The 17,118-nt window shown below is 40.6% G+C and overlaps 1 pseudogene; it reads right to left on the reverse strand.

Annotated features, from left to right (window-relative positions):
• Positions 1-458: 458 nt before the first annotated feature.
• LOC139572647 (NADH dehydrogenase [ubiquinone] iron-sulfur protein 8, mitochondrial-like) lies at positions 459-5,608 on the reverse strand (annotated as a pseudogene).
• Positions 5,609-17,118: the final 11,510 nt, after the last annotated feature.

Raw genomic sequence — 17,118 nt, forward strand, 5'->3', positions numbered from 1 at the left:
TTAGTATGTCGATTATAATTAATGGACATTTTTGTAGGGGTTGATACATTTTTCATTAGGGCAAATCGAGCTACAGTATCTACAGTGCCAAGATATCATTTTTAAACTTCTTCCAAAAGTGGATGAAAAGATACACAAAAAGAGGCCTTCAAAACATGATTTATTTTCTTCATACAAATACAGTACATAACCTACAATTTCATCTACAGTTATAATACTTTAAAGTTTTTGTTAATGACAAAATGTGCATCAAAATGTGCATCAAATAATGATTAATGTACAATTTTTGTGTGCACTTTTACACTTGTGTGTTTTTTTTCCCTTTGACACTGGCTCTCCATGTTAAATGTATGATCTAAGGCTTTGTTTGTTTGTGTAATATTCATTGACATTAGATTGTCTTAGTGTTTACGGTATGCATAGTATATGTAGTTAGGTTGGTTTGCCAGTACGATGGTCTATCTATAGAGGTAGTCTGCCTGTATGTTGGCAGCAATTTCCGACTCCCACTGATCTCCATTGTTCAGTAGCTTCTCTTTGTTGTACAGCAACTCCTCGTGGGTCTCTGTGGCAAACTGAAAGTTTAGACCCTGAGGGACATGAAAGAGAGAAATAAGTCCAGAAACCCTTAGCCCTAGAATAATCCAGAAGTTCTGGAATAGGCTGCTGAATTTTCTGTTCTAGAATTTGACAAACTGAGAGAGAGTGATATTCCCCTCAGATTACAGAGACCCATAAAGAATTTGAAAACAAATCCAATTTCGATAAACTCCCATAACTATTTATACCTTTATTTAACTAACTAGGCAAGTCAGTTAAGAACAAATTCTTATTTTCAATGACAGCCTAGGAACAGTGGTTAACTGCCTGTTCAGGGGCAGAATGACAGATTTGTACCTTGTCAGCTCAGGGGTTTGAACTTGCAACCTTTCGGTTACTAGTCCAACACTAGGTTACTAGTCCAGGTTACTAGTCCAACACTAGGCTACCCTGCCGCCCCATCTATTAGGTGAAATACCCCAGTGTGCCATCACAGCAGCAAGATTTGTGACCTGTTGCCACAAGAAAAGGGCAACCAGTGAAGAACAAACACCATTGTAAATACAACCCATATTTATGTATGTTTATTCTCCTTTTTGCAATTTAACTGTATGTACATCATTACAACACAGTACATAGCCATAATATGACATTTGAAAAGTCTCTATTCCTTTGAAACTTTTGTGAGTGTAATGTTTACTGTACAATTTTATTATTTATTTAACTTTTGTTTATTATCTATTTCACTTGCTTTGGCAATGTAAACATGTTTCCCATGCCAATAAAGTCCATTGAATTGAAAAAAAGAAAGAAAGAGATGGGTTGTGAGCTGTTTACCTCCACAATAGCATCATCAGGGCAGGCCTCCTGGCAGAAGCCACAGTAGATGCACTTGGTCATGTCAATGTAATAGCGAGTGGTCCTCCTGCTGCGTCTGCACAAGTCTCAGCCTCAATGGTAATGGCCTGTGGCAGACACAAGGGGCAGCAGAGAGAGGACTTATTGAACAGGAGGAGGGAATGTCAACCATGTGAACTCTATGGGGCTCTATTGAGCTGTGCAGGAGGGTAGGAAATTACCTGGGGGGAACTTACCTGGACTTTATAGGGGTTACCTGGTTGGGGTAGCATTCCATAGTAAAGTATATGAAGTTACCTATACCCTGGGTAATGTTGTGGACTGCAGGTACATACAATGAAGTATTACTGATATATAGGCCTATATACAGTAGTTTGTAGTACCAGTGTGTATATTGACCAGGGCATTGAGGGCAGTGTAGTGCATTGTCAGTGCCAGTGTGTGTATAGGGTACAGTAGGTGTGTATAAGGTCACCTGGGCAGGGCAGACAGCCTCACACAGCTTGCAGGCGATACAACGCTCCTCTCCATTGGGGTACCGGCGCAGAGCGTGTTCACCACGGAAACGAGGAGACAGGGGACCCTTCTCAAACGGGTTAATTGATGGTAGCGGGCTCGCGGAAAAGGTAACTCATAGTCATCCCCAAACCTGGAGGAGTGTGGGAAGACAGGTAAAGGAATGTTATAGAATTTATTAAACAAGAGACAAAATTGACAAATGCTACAGCACAATAGCAGAGTCATGTCTTAAGTGTAAAACTAATTAGTGCCTTCTGGTAGTGCTATGAAGTCCAAAAGTTACGGGCAGAGTTAGAAAGCTGGCTGTCAGTTTTACAATGTAAATTTACTTTTAATCGGTCTATTGGCATACCTCAAGACATGGCATATGGGGGTGCAGTGAGATACCCAATGGGTTGGACAATATTATTTTCCTCACTTATATTGAAGAAGCTATTACTTAAATAATTATACTCCACTGTTAAGAGAATGGAAGAAGCAAATGCTTTATTATTTAAATATTGAAAAAAATCTGGCTACAGACAGAAACAACATAACACAATTTTAAGTCATTTGGGGCAGTCTTACAAGTATTAGAAACAACATTGGGGATGGATATGGTGGGAAATGTATGTAAACGTTAAGTTGTTTATCGTTTTTGTCTATGTATGATTGTTTATTTTGTTGTAAAAAAAAAAAAATGCCACAAATTGTCAAATAAAATACAACAAGAAATATGTTATTTAGGCCTATGGTGTGTGTGTGTGTGTGTGCGTCACCTCTGAAGAGCTCGGTCCACAGGAGAGTCTGAGCAGCTCGGTCTGTGATTGACCTCATATCAAGGGGCAGCTCTTTGGCATTCACATACTCTACACAGACAGACAGAGAAAGAGAGAGAAGAGAAGAGAGGCAGATAATGTGAAAGGGAAGGGAAAGGGGGATGCCTAGTCAGTTGCACAACTGAAATCATTCAACCGAAATGTCTCTTCCACATTTAACCCAACCCGTCTGAATCAGAGTTGCGGGGGGCTGCCCTAAATCAGAAGCACAATCAATTGTGCAAGACCATACAAGACCATGGTGCTTGCCTACGGAGCTGTGAGGGGAACGGCACCTCCGTACCTTCAGGCTCTGATCAGGCCCTACACCCAAACAAGGGCACTGCGTTCATCCACCTCTGGCCTGCTCGCCTCCCTACCTCTGAGGAAGTACAGCTCCCGCTCAGCCCAGTCAAAACTGTTCGCTGCTCTGGCACCCCAATGGTGGAACAAACTCCCTCACGACGCCAGGTCAGCGGAGTCAATCACCACCTTCCGGAGACACCTGAAACCCCACCTCTTTAAGGAATACCTAGGATAGGATAAAGTAATCCTTCTAACCCCCCCCTCCCCCTTAAAAGAGTTAGATGCACTATTGTAAAGTGGTTGTTCCACTGGATATCATAAGGTGAATGCACCAATTTGTAAGTCGCTCTGGATAAGAGCGTCTGCTAAATGACTTAAATGTAAATGTAAAATTGTGTTATTGCTACTAAATATCAACATTTGTGTTACTTACTGTACATCCCTCTCTGTATACTGAGGCTGAAGTGTCGAACCAAGGCAAGGCTGTTGACTGCAAAGACGCCTAACAAAGAAACAGAGAGGAGAGTGACACAGGTATCCATCACCCCCAAATTAAGGCAGACTGTCATAAGGATGCAATGCAAGTCCACAATTCACTAACATTGGAAGCTTCAGGGCAATTAGATTTAGAGGTGTCTCGTGTTACCTGGCCTGGAGCAGTAAAGCACACAATGCAGTAGACATCACAGAAAGAAGAAACTGGAGAGAGTGAAAGAGAGAGATGGAGCATTTGTTGAAAAGTAAATGAGTCAAATAGACCAAATATTGGATTCTGATCCCACATGTCCAGCAGCAGAAAAAAAACATTCTATGTGACCTCCAGTGAGCACATCCTAAACACAGACGCTATTTGTGAGTGTGTAAAGCGGTGAACAGACTGCCAGGCAGCTGATTTACCCTGCACTTTCCTAATCTCCCGTCCCCAATCTGGCCCTTACATCATACTGACCTTACAAATAAATGTCATAAAATTGTAGCCGCACGAACATTTAGGCCTGCAGCATAGGATAATACTGTAGCAATAAATATGGTTAATGTCACTGGCAAACAAAGTTGAAAGGAAAAGCGTGCAGATCATCGTAAATCTGGCACAGTGGATATAACATTAACTGGCTATGATTTGATGAATAAACCTTATGGAAAAACGGTTCTATAATAAAAAAATAAAAAAATTGAATAATAAGGCACGGTAATAAGGCATATGAGCTGTCTGTAGCCTATGACAGGTGAGCGGGTCCGGTCAATAATAATTACATGCTGCGCACTTGAATATTGCTGTCCAAACCTGACAGATAACTTCCCAAGTATCCGACAAGCGGCGCTCAGTATATCCTTATATTTTCTGAGCACTGATAGTAATTGGAAATGCAGGAATACCGATTAAAAAACGAAATAAACATGATAAATTACTACTTTGTAATATAGAACTGCAAACAGCATCAATCATTGTAAAGATATATAAATAAACCTACCTGCTCCGACAACCTGCCTGGGATGTGCAGACTCGAGCGGCAGCAGTCACAACTCGATTACACCGACAGTGTCTTGCGCGAAATATTATGCAGCATCATCTGGTTATGTATGCAACAAAGTTCAACATTCACATTCAAGCTGTCTACTTATACAGTTTGACGCATACGTTCGATAAATCCAACATATGCACTGCAACTGCCTCTGCAACGCAATGCTGCAAGGCAAACGCAGCTTTTCATTGGAAATGAATGTAATGCTTGTGTACCAAAATGAAATGACCCTGTCGGCGTGGTATATGCATCAAACTCTATGCGTAAACGGCTTGACATAAAGGGTAGCAGAAGGTGAATGTTTGAACTTTTGTTGCACATACAGTACCAGTCAAAAGTTTGGACACACCTACTCATTCAAGGGTTTTTCTTTATTTTTACTATTTTCTACATTGTAGAATAATAGTGAAGACATTACAACGATGACATAAACAGTGGCAACCCATCATTCAGGTCATTTAGGGCAGAGCACTTTTTTTGCATGTTATTTTGGCATTAATATGTGTCGCATATGTCAGTTTGCAAACTATGTAAAAAAAAAAAAGAGAGTATATAATTGAATTAATAAAGCCGCATTCAAACATGGTCTCTTTTTGGTTTTCTTGAGTAACTCAGCTCCAAAATGCAGGTGTTTCAGCCTAGCTCAGTGGTGGTGGGGCGAGCCAGAAGAAAATAGAAGTATTGCTCCTGATTGGCTCAGTGTTCTGTCACTCATGGAGACACTACCTCACAGGCCAAGTCTAAGTGCTTAGTAAGAGCTCACATCCAAAAATTTCAGCCCTTTGAGTCCTGCCATAGAGTTATATTATAAGTGCCCTTCCAAGAAGGCTCAAGGTCATTGTCCACAGATAAAATGACATCAAATCACGTGATATGTACAGTAGCTTTGATTGGACTGATCATGTCAACATCTTACTTTCAAAATCTTAGCTAGCATTCATCATCATGAATCAAGTCTACAATCTACTGGCAAATCCTTTTTAATCTTTGTCATATGAAGAGAATTAATGAAGAGAATTTATAGATAAAATGTATTTGTGCTCATCGGCCATTGGACATACCCATTACACAACAAGTTGGAAATCGCAAATTCAACAATGAGTGGTTTGGAAGTAATCAGTGGCTAACTGCAAGCATTGCAAAGCAATCACTAGCCTGCTACTTAGTGGAGTGGCTGAGGTAAAGACAGTTACAGGTAGGATATTCGACGGAGTTTCGCCTGTAGTTTTCCTTACGTCCACCAACAGCAGTTACGGACCGTCAACATAGTGACAAATCAAATTTAAATAGCTCTTTAACCATTACTCCTAACACTTTCAAAACTGGTTGTAGCTAACCCGATGGCATAGACGCACATTGCACACCCTTTAGGTTGTCCATTTTCATCTCACAAGATTTTAAAATAATTCTTCAAAATGTAGAATTTCAATAGCTCCTTGGTGACCTGGTGACTTCAAACATGGTTCAGAATGTCAACTCAGTGGGCCAAGACATTGCACATCCTTTAGTTAGGCAATTTTCATCTCACACATTTTTACATGAATTTTTCCAAATGTAAAATTTCAATAGCTCCTTGGTCATGTGACCTGGTGACTTCAAACAATGTTCAGAATATCCACTCAGTGGGCCTACACACTGCACACCCTTTAGTTTGTCTATTTTCATCTCACATGAATTTTTCCAAATGTAAAATTTCAATAGCTTCTTGGTCATGTGACCTAATGTTCCTTGACTACCCTTCTATATTGCACACTCTTGTTTGTGTACTGTAAAATCACGCGGTGTAACGTACATTTTTCATAGTTTCAAATTTGCAATAGTTCCTTGGTCATGTCAATTACACACCTAAGAAGCATGCAGTGGATATACACCCATATTGCATAAACTCTAGTCATGTATCTTCTATATTGTTGTACATTAATATTAGTTTGACAATTAGGGGGTTCAGTCCCGTGTTGTTTACCCTTTTCTTTAATATTTATCTACAATAATTGGTAGTTCTAAGTACTTATTTCCCTGTTTTTTATTTTTCCACAGTATTTAACAGCGGTACACAATAGGAGAGACAGATAATATCTCCTTTCGTCGTTAATATCAACCATAAAGGGCAAAGTACGAGAGTCATGCTATTAATTGTCCAAAGCAGGGATGGAGAGTGAGCTAGTTAGGTACAGTGGGTTTGCTGGTCAATACATATACTGAACATGTAACCACAGTAATGGTGGCCAGTAAATCAATGAATAAAAATGTAATATTGACAAATTAAACAGAAATTGTAGACCTTTAATCTTTTCCATGTCAACAGACACATAACTTCAATTAAGTATGAAACATTTCACAGAGTTAACTTTCTCTTTATCCCTGGTTGATGTACATTTCAGAGCCTCTTCAGTGTGGATGGGGTATAGCATACATTTTCAACAACAAAGACTGCACTTCCAGTTTGTGTTCTTTACTTTGTTGAACTATTTTGTCTTCATTCCTAGTTACAGCACATGGAACCACCGTTGGCATGCAAAACATTCAATCTAAAACAAAACAAAGCGTAACACGTTATAAATAATATAAAATATCAATGCAGTATGACGAATGATGAATTTGCCATCCATTGTGTTATATCATAAATTGTCTTACATGCCGTCACTGTTGTCAAAATATTATAAACATGTTAAATAAAGTTACTAACCCAGTCAGTCTTTGGGCCACATCCAGGTTCTTTATCAGTGGCACACATGAAGCAGTTGTTGGCTTTGTTGAACTCTGAAATCATAGGCATGAACTGAACATATGGCTGTCCCACACAACTACATACAAATAAAGAATTTACATTTACTTTGAATTAAATGTCATTACATACCAGACATTTTTAGTAAATCCTCAGCCATTTCTTTTCGCAGTTGCTCCATGTGTTTTTGAAGGTTCCATATCAATTTGGGAAGGGATGTTGGGGAAGTTCTGTACAACTTACTTGCCCATCTACACCAAAAAATAAAATAGAGTTTTGACCTAATTGTCACATAACAGCTAACCATTCATTATTGAAAATATAACTATCAAACCTGCATTACAAAGACCCCGCAGCTGAAGGTGTCCTGCTGCATGGTGTGAGTTATTTCCCCTCCTTTCCACTTTATGTACACCCAGTTGTCTTTTCCATGGCAGGATCTTCTCATTTTGAAGTATTCTCTTTTTTATGTAAACATAATGGAATTATGATTTAGTTATAGGCAAATGAATACACAAGCCAAATTTGGATGCCGTTTCCTTATCAGTATAATCTAATAGTAATTTATTAGTAGAGGTAATTTCCTTTATACCCCATTCTACATAAACAGCCTAAATTATAGGCACTGAACCATTTACAGGACAATAATAAAAGTAGTATATAGGATCCAACCCTATCACAGAGTGAATAAATGTAGAGCGTTTGTAGACTTTAAGAAAAAAATATTAAGTGACAGTTTCATCAGTATGTGCTTAAAGAAAGTCATATCACAAATGACAGTGCCCACCAAATCTATGACAATAGAGAATGAATTGTAAGCACCAAAGTGTGTTTGTCAAAATTATACCTGAAAATGTCAGTTGTTGAACATAATACTTCTATTTGCAATAGCAATTTATGATATATGCAGTTGAGGAATATTTCATGTACCAACACTACATGTAGGATGGACATAAGACATTCAAACATACAGTATTTTTTTATTTCAGCTTTATTCAACCAGGTAAGCCAGTTGAGAACAAGCTCTCATTTACAACTGTGACCTGGCCAAGATAAAGCAAAGCAGTGTGACACAAACAACAAAACAGAGTTACATATGGAATAAACAAACCTACAGTCAATAACACAATACAAAAGTCTATATACAGTGTGTGCAAATGAAGTAACACGGAACCCAAACCGGCTGCGCGCGTGCACCATCATGCGCTATGGTGCATAAATGTATTTTGTCCCCCTACACCAAACGCGATCACGACACGCAGGTTAAAATATCAAAACAAACTCTGAACCAATGACATTCATTTGGGGACAGGTCGAAAAGCATTAAACCTGTATGGCAATTTAGCTAGTTAGCTTGCACTTGCTAGCTAATTTGTCCTATTTAGCTAGCTTGCTGTTGCTAGCTAATTTGTCCTGGGATATAAACATTGAGTTGTTATTTTACCTGAACTGCACAAGGTCCTCTACTCCGACAAATTAATCCACACATAAAACGGCCAACCGAATCGTTTCTAGTCATCTCTCCACCTTCCAAGCTTTTTCATTGTTGAACTTATATGGTGATCGGCATCTAAACTTTCATAGTATTCCGACGACTACCGGCAAAACAGTTAATCTTTCAATCACCCACGTGGGTATAACCAATGAGAAGATGGCACGTGGGTACCTGCTTCTATAAACCAATGAGGAGATGGGAGAGGCAGGACTTTCAGCGCGATCTGCGTCAGAAATAGAAAGGAGTTCTATTTTAGCCCAAGGCATCGCAGACGCTCGTTGGCGAAGGCGAGCAGTGTGGGTTCAATAATTGAATAACATGGATTTCTAAATTTATTTTGCGACGCTCGCGCACGCGACGTGTCGGTCTGGTCAGCATGTAAGATTAGGGAGGTAAGGCAATAAATAGGCCGTAGTGGCGAAATAATTAGAATTTCGCAAATAAACACTGGAGTGAGATGTGCAGAAGATGAATGTGCAAGTAGAGATACTGTGGTGCAAAGGAGCAAAAAATATAAAAAATATAAATAACAATATGGGGATGAGGTAGTTGGATGGGCTATTTACAGATGGGCTACGTACAGATGCAATGATCTGTAAGCTGCTCTGATAGCTGATGCTTAAAGATAGTGAGGGAGATATGAGTCTCCAGCTTCAGTGATTTTTGCAATTCGTTACAGTCATTGGCAGCAGAGAACTGGAAGGAAAGGCGGCCAAAGGGGGAATTGGCTCTGGGGGTAACCAGTGAGATATACCTGCTGGAGCGCGTGCTACGGGTGGGTGCTGCTATGGTGACCAGTGAGCTGAGATAAGGCGGGGCTTTACCAAGCAAGGACTTATAGATGACCTGGAGCCAGTGAGTTTGGCGACGAATATGAAGCGAGGGCCAGCCAACGAGAGCATACAGGTCGCAGTGGTGGGTAGTATATGGGGCTTTGGTGATGAAACGGATGGCACTGTGATAGACTGCATCCAATTTGCTGAGTAGAGTGTTGGAGGCTATTTTATAAATGACATCGCCAAAGTCAAGGATCAGTAGGATGGTCAGTTTTACGAGGGTATGTTTGGCAGCATGAGTGAAGGATGCTTTGTTGCAAAATAGGAAGCCGATTCTAGATTTCATTTTGGATTGGAGATGCTTAATATGAGTCTAGAAGGAGAGTTTACAGTCTAACCAGACACCTAGGTATTTGTAGTTGTCCAAATATTCTAAGTCAGAACCGTCCAGAGTAGTGATGCTAGGCGGGTGGGCAGATGCGGGCAGCGATCGGTTGAAGAGCATGCATTTAGTTTTACTTGCATTTAAGAGCAGTTGGAGGCCAAGGAAGGAGAGTTGTATGGCATTGAAACTCATCTGGAGGTTAGTTAACAAAGTGTCCAAAGAGGGGCCAGAAGTATACAGAATGGTGTCGTCTGCATAGAGGTGGATCAGAGAATCACCAGCCGCAAGAGCGACATCATTCATGTATACAGAGAAGAGTCGGCCCGAGAATTGAACCCTGTGGCACCCCCATAGAGACTGGCAGAGGTCCGGACAACAGGCCCTCCGATTTGACACACTGAACTCTATCAGAGAAGTAGTTGGTGAACCAGGCGAGGCAGTCATTTGAGAAACCAAGGCTGTTGAGTCTGCCGATAAGAAGGTGGTGATTGACAGAGTTGAAAGCCTTGGCCAGGTTGACGAATATGGCTGCACAGTAATGTTTCTTATCGATGGCGGTTATGATATCGTTTAGGACCTTGAGCGTGGCTGAGGTGCACCCATGACCAGCTCTGAAACCAGATTGCATAGCGGAGACGGTACGTGGTATTCGAAAAGGGGACCATCTTAAACAGCTAAACCAAAGGGACCGTTTTTGGATTTACAAACTACAGGCCACTAAGTACCCTGGTTTAAATGAAGATATGGATTTCCCACCTTTCCTGTAAGGTCGTGATAGGTCCATTTTCTGTTATCTAATGGACATTTTGCTCTATTGCCCTCAGCTATGTTTAGACTGTTGTTGTCCATGTTTTCTGTGTTCTAGTGTACTATTGAATAGATGGTTCTCTGTTAGTGGAATTAAATGATTCCTCTAATATACTCATTAATTCAATTCAATCTGTCTATTTATAAGAATTTGAGAACTTTAGAGAACTTAGCAGACAACTCAAGATAATGAAAGACCTAAAATGTGACCCACAGCCTTATCTAAACATCTCAGGGCTAAGTTGGGTCAGTTCAACCATAGTTTAACGACCCTTTCTGCTTATTTTATGACCCACAACACAAATCTCTTTTCACCAGGCATGCAGAGTTCAATTTGTTATAGTTTTATCTAAAGCTAGAATTTGTTTTAAGTATTTATTAACAAAATTCCTAACATTCTCCTATTCTTGGAATTTTGGCACCCAGTCATATTTAAGGTTAGAACTACCTTTCTAGGCGTTCTGATGCTTCTAGCTTTGAATTGAATTTTTTGATGACCTATCTACATTTCACTTTTTAATGTGTATAGTATTGCTTACTAGGTGTGTCCAATGAATTCTGTAACCACTCCCTCTTCAAACCAGGGCTGATTGGAAAAAGCTGCTCAAAAGAGGACATTGTATTATAATTTTTTTGTACTCCTTAACAAAGACCATGCAGCCGAAACACGTCTGAGTTTTTAAACTTTGTTTCCATTGAACATGCCATACATATAAAGGCATTTTAATTAATTATATGAAGAGTGCCTTGGTTGTTTTTGATAACAGTCCATCATTACATTAAGACATGAAGGTCGGTCAATGCGGATAATTTCAAGAACTTCAAAAGTTTCTTCAAGTGCAATCGCAAAAACCATCAAGCGCTATGATGAAACGGGCTCTCATGAGGACCATCACAGGTTAGAAATACCCAGAGTTACCTCTGCTGCAGAAGATAAGTTCATTAGAGTTAACTGCACCTCAGATTGTTTCCCAAATAAATGCTTCACAGAAATCAAGAAACAGACACATCTCAACATCATGTGAATCAGGCCTTCATAGTCAAATTGCAGCAAAGAAACCACTACTAAAGGACACCAATAAGAAGAGACTTGCTTGGGCCAAGAAACACGAGCAATGGACATTAGACGGGTGGAAATCTGTCCTTTTAGTCTAATGAGTCCTAATTTGAGATTTTTGGTTCCAACCGCATGTGTCTTTGTGAGACAGGTTAAAGGATGATCTCCGCATGTGTGGTTCCCACAGTGAAGCATGGAGGAGGAGGTGTGATGGTGTGGGGGTGCTTTGCTGGTGACACAGCCAGTGATTTATTTAGAATTCAAGGTACACTTAACCAGCATGGCTACCACAGCATTCTGCAGCAATACACCATCCCATCTGATTTGCACTTAGTCCCACTATCATTTGTTTTTCAACAGGACAATGACCCAACACACCTTCAGGCTGTGTAAGGGCTATTTGACCAAGAATGAGAGTGATGGAGTGCTGCATCAGATAACCTGGCCTCCACAATCACCCGACCTCAACCCAAATGAGATGGTTTGGGAAGAATTGGACCGCAGAGTGAAGGAAAAGCAGCCAACAAGTGCTCAGCATATGTGGGAACTCCTTCAAGACTGTTGGAAAAGCATTCCATGTGACGCTGGTTGAGAGAATGGCAAGAATGTGCAAAGCTGTCATTAAGGCAAAGGGTGGCTACTTTGAAGAATCTGAAATATATTTTGAATTTTATTTGTTTAACACTTTTTTGGTTACTACATGATTCCATGTGTGTTTTTTCCTAGTTTTGATGTCTTCATTATTATTCTACAATAGTAAAGATAAAGAAAACCCCTTGAATGAGTAGGTGTGTCCAAACCTTTGACTGGTACTGTATATCCAGATGATGCTGCTTACCATTTTGTGCAAAAGCAATGTAGGTGTGGTCAAGGCATTAAATTTGATACGGAGTTCCCATATATGCATCAAATTCGTAAGCAGCGAAGCAGTGTGCTGAGACATGTCACTTTATCAGAAGTGACTTGCAAAGCTGCTGCTCTTCTTTTTCTTCTTCTTCTTCTTCTATGGTATATTGGCAATCACACAATTTGGATGGAAACAGGATTCCCCCAAAAAACGGAACTACCAAAAATGGACAAAAAAAAACTACCAAAAAATAAACGAAATCAGATAACTTTTCAGTTAAAAATAAAGAAATAAAACAGATCAGATCCCTACACAGGCTCAAGGGGAAACTAGGAGGGCGGGTCTTCCGGTGCCATTACCCCTTGGAAGTCTTCAGATGTAAAATCAAAAACTTTTCTGCCGCAGCCACAATAATGTCCCGTTTCTTTGACTTCTTTGAGACTTGTGCTGTACAGTTTATAACTGTGGCAATGAATGCAACAAAATCCATCTTTTTAACACACTTTTGTCTGGCAGAAAACATTTACTACAGGCTGTGGTGTTCTACTACCATATCTTCACTAGCATCACTTGTTTTCTCAGTTCTTATAATCGCCTCCACATAGGTAATTCGATTTACCGTTCAAACTTTTGCCACCTCAATTTCCTTCAACCTTACAGGGCACTCCAGGAACTCATGATCCTGATCCCCACCACAATTGCAACACCGTCATCCTTCTACCCACCGTTCTTCAATATACTCTGTTCGTCTGCACACATTTGAAACATGGCCAAATCCTTTACAATTCTTACACTGCAGTGGTTTGGGGACAAAAGCTCTTACAGCGTATCTTACATAACCAAGCTGCGTAGGTATTTGCTCTTTATCAAAAAACAACAGGGCCGACAGACTTTCTTCTTTTTCTCCATTCACCCAGTGGGTCAGACGCCGGGCACCAACCACACCAGGAATTATCTTCAGGAATTCAAATGGAACATCCGTCGTCACCCCTGTGATGACTCCTTTGACTGGTACTCCACTCCGAAGTTCAGAACACACTTTTGTTGTCTGCATTCTTTTAAGGCCCACTGCAATCTTCCTCTGCTCTTCAGAAATACAATTAATCAAAACAAGACCACTCCTGGTCACTGTGACAGACTCCACTTTTACAAGCGCATACTTCACCATTTTTGACACCTCAAACGGGTTTCCCACATATGGATCCTTACTCAACAAACGCATCCCAACAAAAAGCAATTCATTATCATTTACACACGTATCCTCCACTCCAATTTTAGACCATTTCCTTTTTGTTCCAGTTTTTGATACTACTGTTGTCCAATCAGAACATTCATCTTCACCAAATTTGCTCAACGCGCTGCTTAATTCGAACTCAGCATCCACTTCCGCCATCTTCCTCTCATTTGCGAGACCATCTCTGTCCCCCGTCCAAACCTTCGTTTGATCACGTGCTTTTCAAACAGTGTGTCGCAAAATGCGAAATCCCACTGAATTCACCGTGGTTCCAGTGCTTTCTTTGATTCTAAGCTGCCTGGACACCTACTTACAAACATATACAGTGGGGAGAACAAGTATTTGATACACTGCCGATTTTGCAGGTTTTCCTACTTACAAAGCATTTAGAGGTCTGTAATTTTTATCATAGGTACACTTCAACTGTGAGAGACGGAATCTAAAACAAAAATCCAGAAAATCACATTGTATGATTTTTAAGTAATTAATTTGCATTTTATTGCATGACATAAGTATTTGATCACCTACCAACCAGTAAGATTTCCGGCTCTCACAGACCTGTTAGTTTTTCTTTAAGACACCCTCCTGTTCTCCTCTCATTACCTGTATTAACTGCACCTGTTTGAACTCGTTACCTGTATAAAAGACACCTTTCCACACACTCAATCAAACAGACTCCAACCTCTCCACAATGGCCAAGACCAGAGAGCTGTGTAAGGACATCAGGGATGAAATTGTAGACCTGCACAAGGCTGGGATGGGCTACAGGACAATAGGCAAGCAGCTTAGTGAGAAGGCAACAACTGTTGGCGCAATTATTAGAAAATGGAAGAAGTTCAAGATGACGGTCAATCACCCTCGGTCTGGGGCTCCATGCAAGATCTCACCTCGTGGGGCATCAATGATCATGAGGAAGGTGAGGGATCAGCCCAGAACTACACGGCAGGACCTGGTCAATGACCTGAAGAGAGCTGGGACCACAGTCTCAAAGAAAACCATTAGTAACACACTACGCCGTCATGGATTAAAATCCTGCAGCGCACGCAAGGTCCCCCTGCTCAAGCCAGCGCATGTCCAGGCCCGTCTGAAGTTTGCCAATGACCATCTGGATGATCCAGAGGAGGAATGGGAGAAGGTCATGTGGTCTGATGAGACAAAAATAGAGCTTTTTGGTCTAAACTCCACTCGCTGTGTTTGGAGGAAGAAGAAGGATGAGTACAACCCCAACAACACCATCCCAACTGTGAAGCATGGAGGTGGAAACATCATTCTTTGGGGATGCTTTTCTGCAAAGGGGACAGGACGACTGCACCGTATTGAGGGGAGGATGGATGGGGCCATGTATCGCGAGATCTTGGCCAACAACCTCCTTCCCTCAGTAAGAGCATTGAAGATGGGTCGTGGCTGGGTCTTCCAGAATGACAACGACCCAAAACACACAGCCAGGGCAACTAAGGAGTGGCTCCGTAAGAAGCATCTCAAGGTCCTGGAGTGGCCTAGCCAGTCTCCAGACCTGAACCCAATAGAAAATCTTTGGAGGGAGCTGAAAGTCCGTATTGCCCAGCGACAGCCCCGAAACCTGAAGGATCTGGAGAAGGTCTGTATGGAGGAGTGGGCCAAAATCCCTGCTGCAGTGTGTGCAAACCTGGTCAAGAACTACAGGAAACGTCTGATCTCTGTAATTGCAAACAAAGGTTTCTGTACCAAATATTAAGTTCTGCTTTTCTGATGTATCAAATACTTATGTCATGCAATAAAATGCTAATTAATTACTTAAAAATCATACAATGTGATTTTCTGGATTTTTGTTTTAGATTCCGTCTCTCACAGTTGAAGTGTACCTATGATAAAAATTACAGACCTCTACATGCTTTGTAAGTAGGAAAACCTGCAAAATCGGCAGTGTATCAAATACTTGTTCTCCCCACTGTATATATACTATATAAATGCAACATGTAAAGTGTTGGTCCCACGTTTCATGAGCTGAAATAAAAGATCCCAGAAATGTTCCATAGAAAAGCTTATTTCTCACCCCCCAAAAATTGTGAGCATCTCTCCTTTGCCCATACAATCCATCCACCTGACAGGTGTGGCATATCAAGAAGCTGATTAAACAGCATGGTCATTACTGTGCTGGGGACAATAAAAGGTAACTCTTAAATGTCACTCAACAAAATGTTACACCACAATTGGCATGCTGACTGCAGGAATGTCCACCAGAGCTGTTGCCAGAGAATTAATGTTAATTTCTCTACCATGAGCCACCTCCAATGTTGTTTTAGAGAATTTGGCTGAACGCCCAACTGGCCTCAAAACCACGTGTAACCACACCAGCCCAGGATTGTTTTTAAATAACATTTTATTTTTTAGGAACTCAGTCCGGCTTTCAACTTACTCTTGAAAGTTGTAATAGTAGAATGCACAAGGTGCAATTTTGAAATTGGGTAGTGCATAATCAGTTTTCCTCTTGTCATTGCATACCTTAGAGCTATTTATAACTTGCCAGAAATGTCCAGATCAACTAGCCCATGACAGCTAACGTATCTTATCTAGGTTTTTTAGCCCAAAGATTATGTTATAATGTTTGAGGCACTTATATCACATGAATACACATTAGACATGGCAAAATATATACAATTGCAAGAAAATTAGCTGTAAAACTGCAACATTTTCTCTGACATGACAAAATGTGTAGAAGTAACCATACAAAAAGATGTGACGTGCAGAATGTTCCCCAATGCTGGAAGCGTGGTCTGAGGGAAAAGGTTTGGGAACCCCTGGTTTAGCAGGTTGAGTAGGGAACTATGGCATATTCAGGGACATGAGGGTAGGAGGTCGAAACCCATTGAAGGTACACTTGTTTTTTTTATGTGAAACCACACTTTCTGCACTGTTGTTCAAATAATTAGTTGTATTTAGTATAGTATACGCGTCTGTTTAAGCACCCTAAATAATGCAATAGATATCGTTTTTGAAAAAGAGTAAACTTGAAGGCAAAAAACTTGAAGGCTGCGCCACGGAGGTTTGAAGAAAACAACGGATAATAAAAAATCTAAAAAATCAAATAAATCACATGCGTCTATGTATTGCTGACCAGCAGATGTCACTCATGTGCATTTTGAAACGATCATGATAAAGCTCTGAAGATTGAACAGTTTTTTGGCACACTTTGGTGAAAGCTCCGAAGCATGCGGAAATCCTCGGTTTCCCAATACTATGCTCTGGCACTGTCGCTCCCAGAGGAACTCA

This window comes from Salvelinus alpinus, chromosome 4 (genome assembly GCF_045679555.1).
Source record: "Salvelinus alpinus chromosome 4, SLU_Salpinus.1, whole genome shotgun sequence".
NCBI classification, from domain to species: Eukaryota; Metazoa; Chordata; class Actinopteri; order Salmoniformes; family Salmonidae; genus Salvelinus; species Salvelinus alpinus.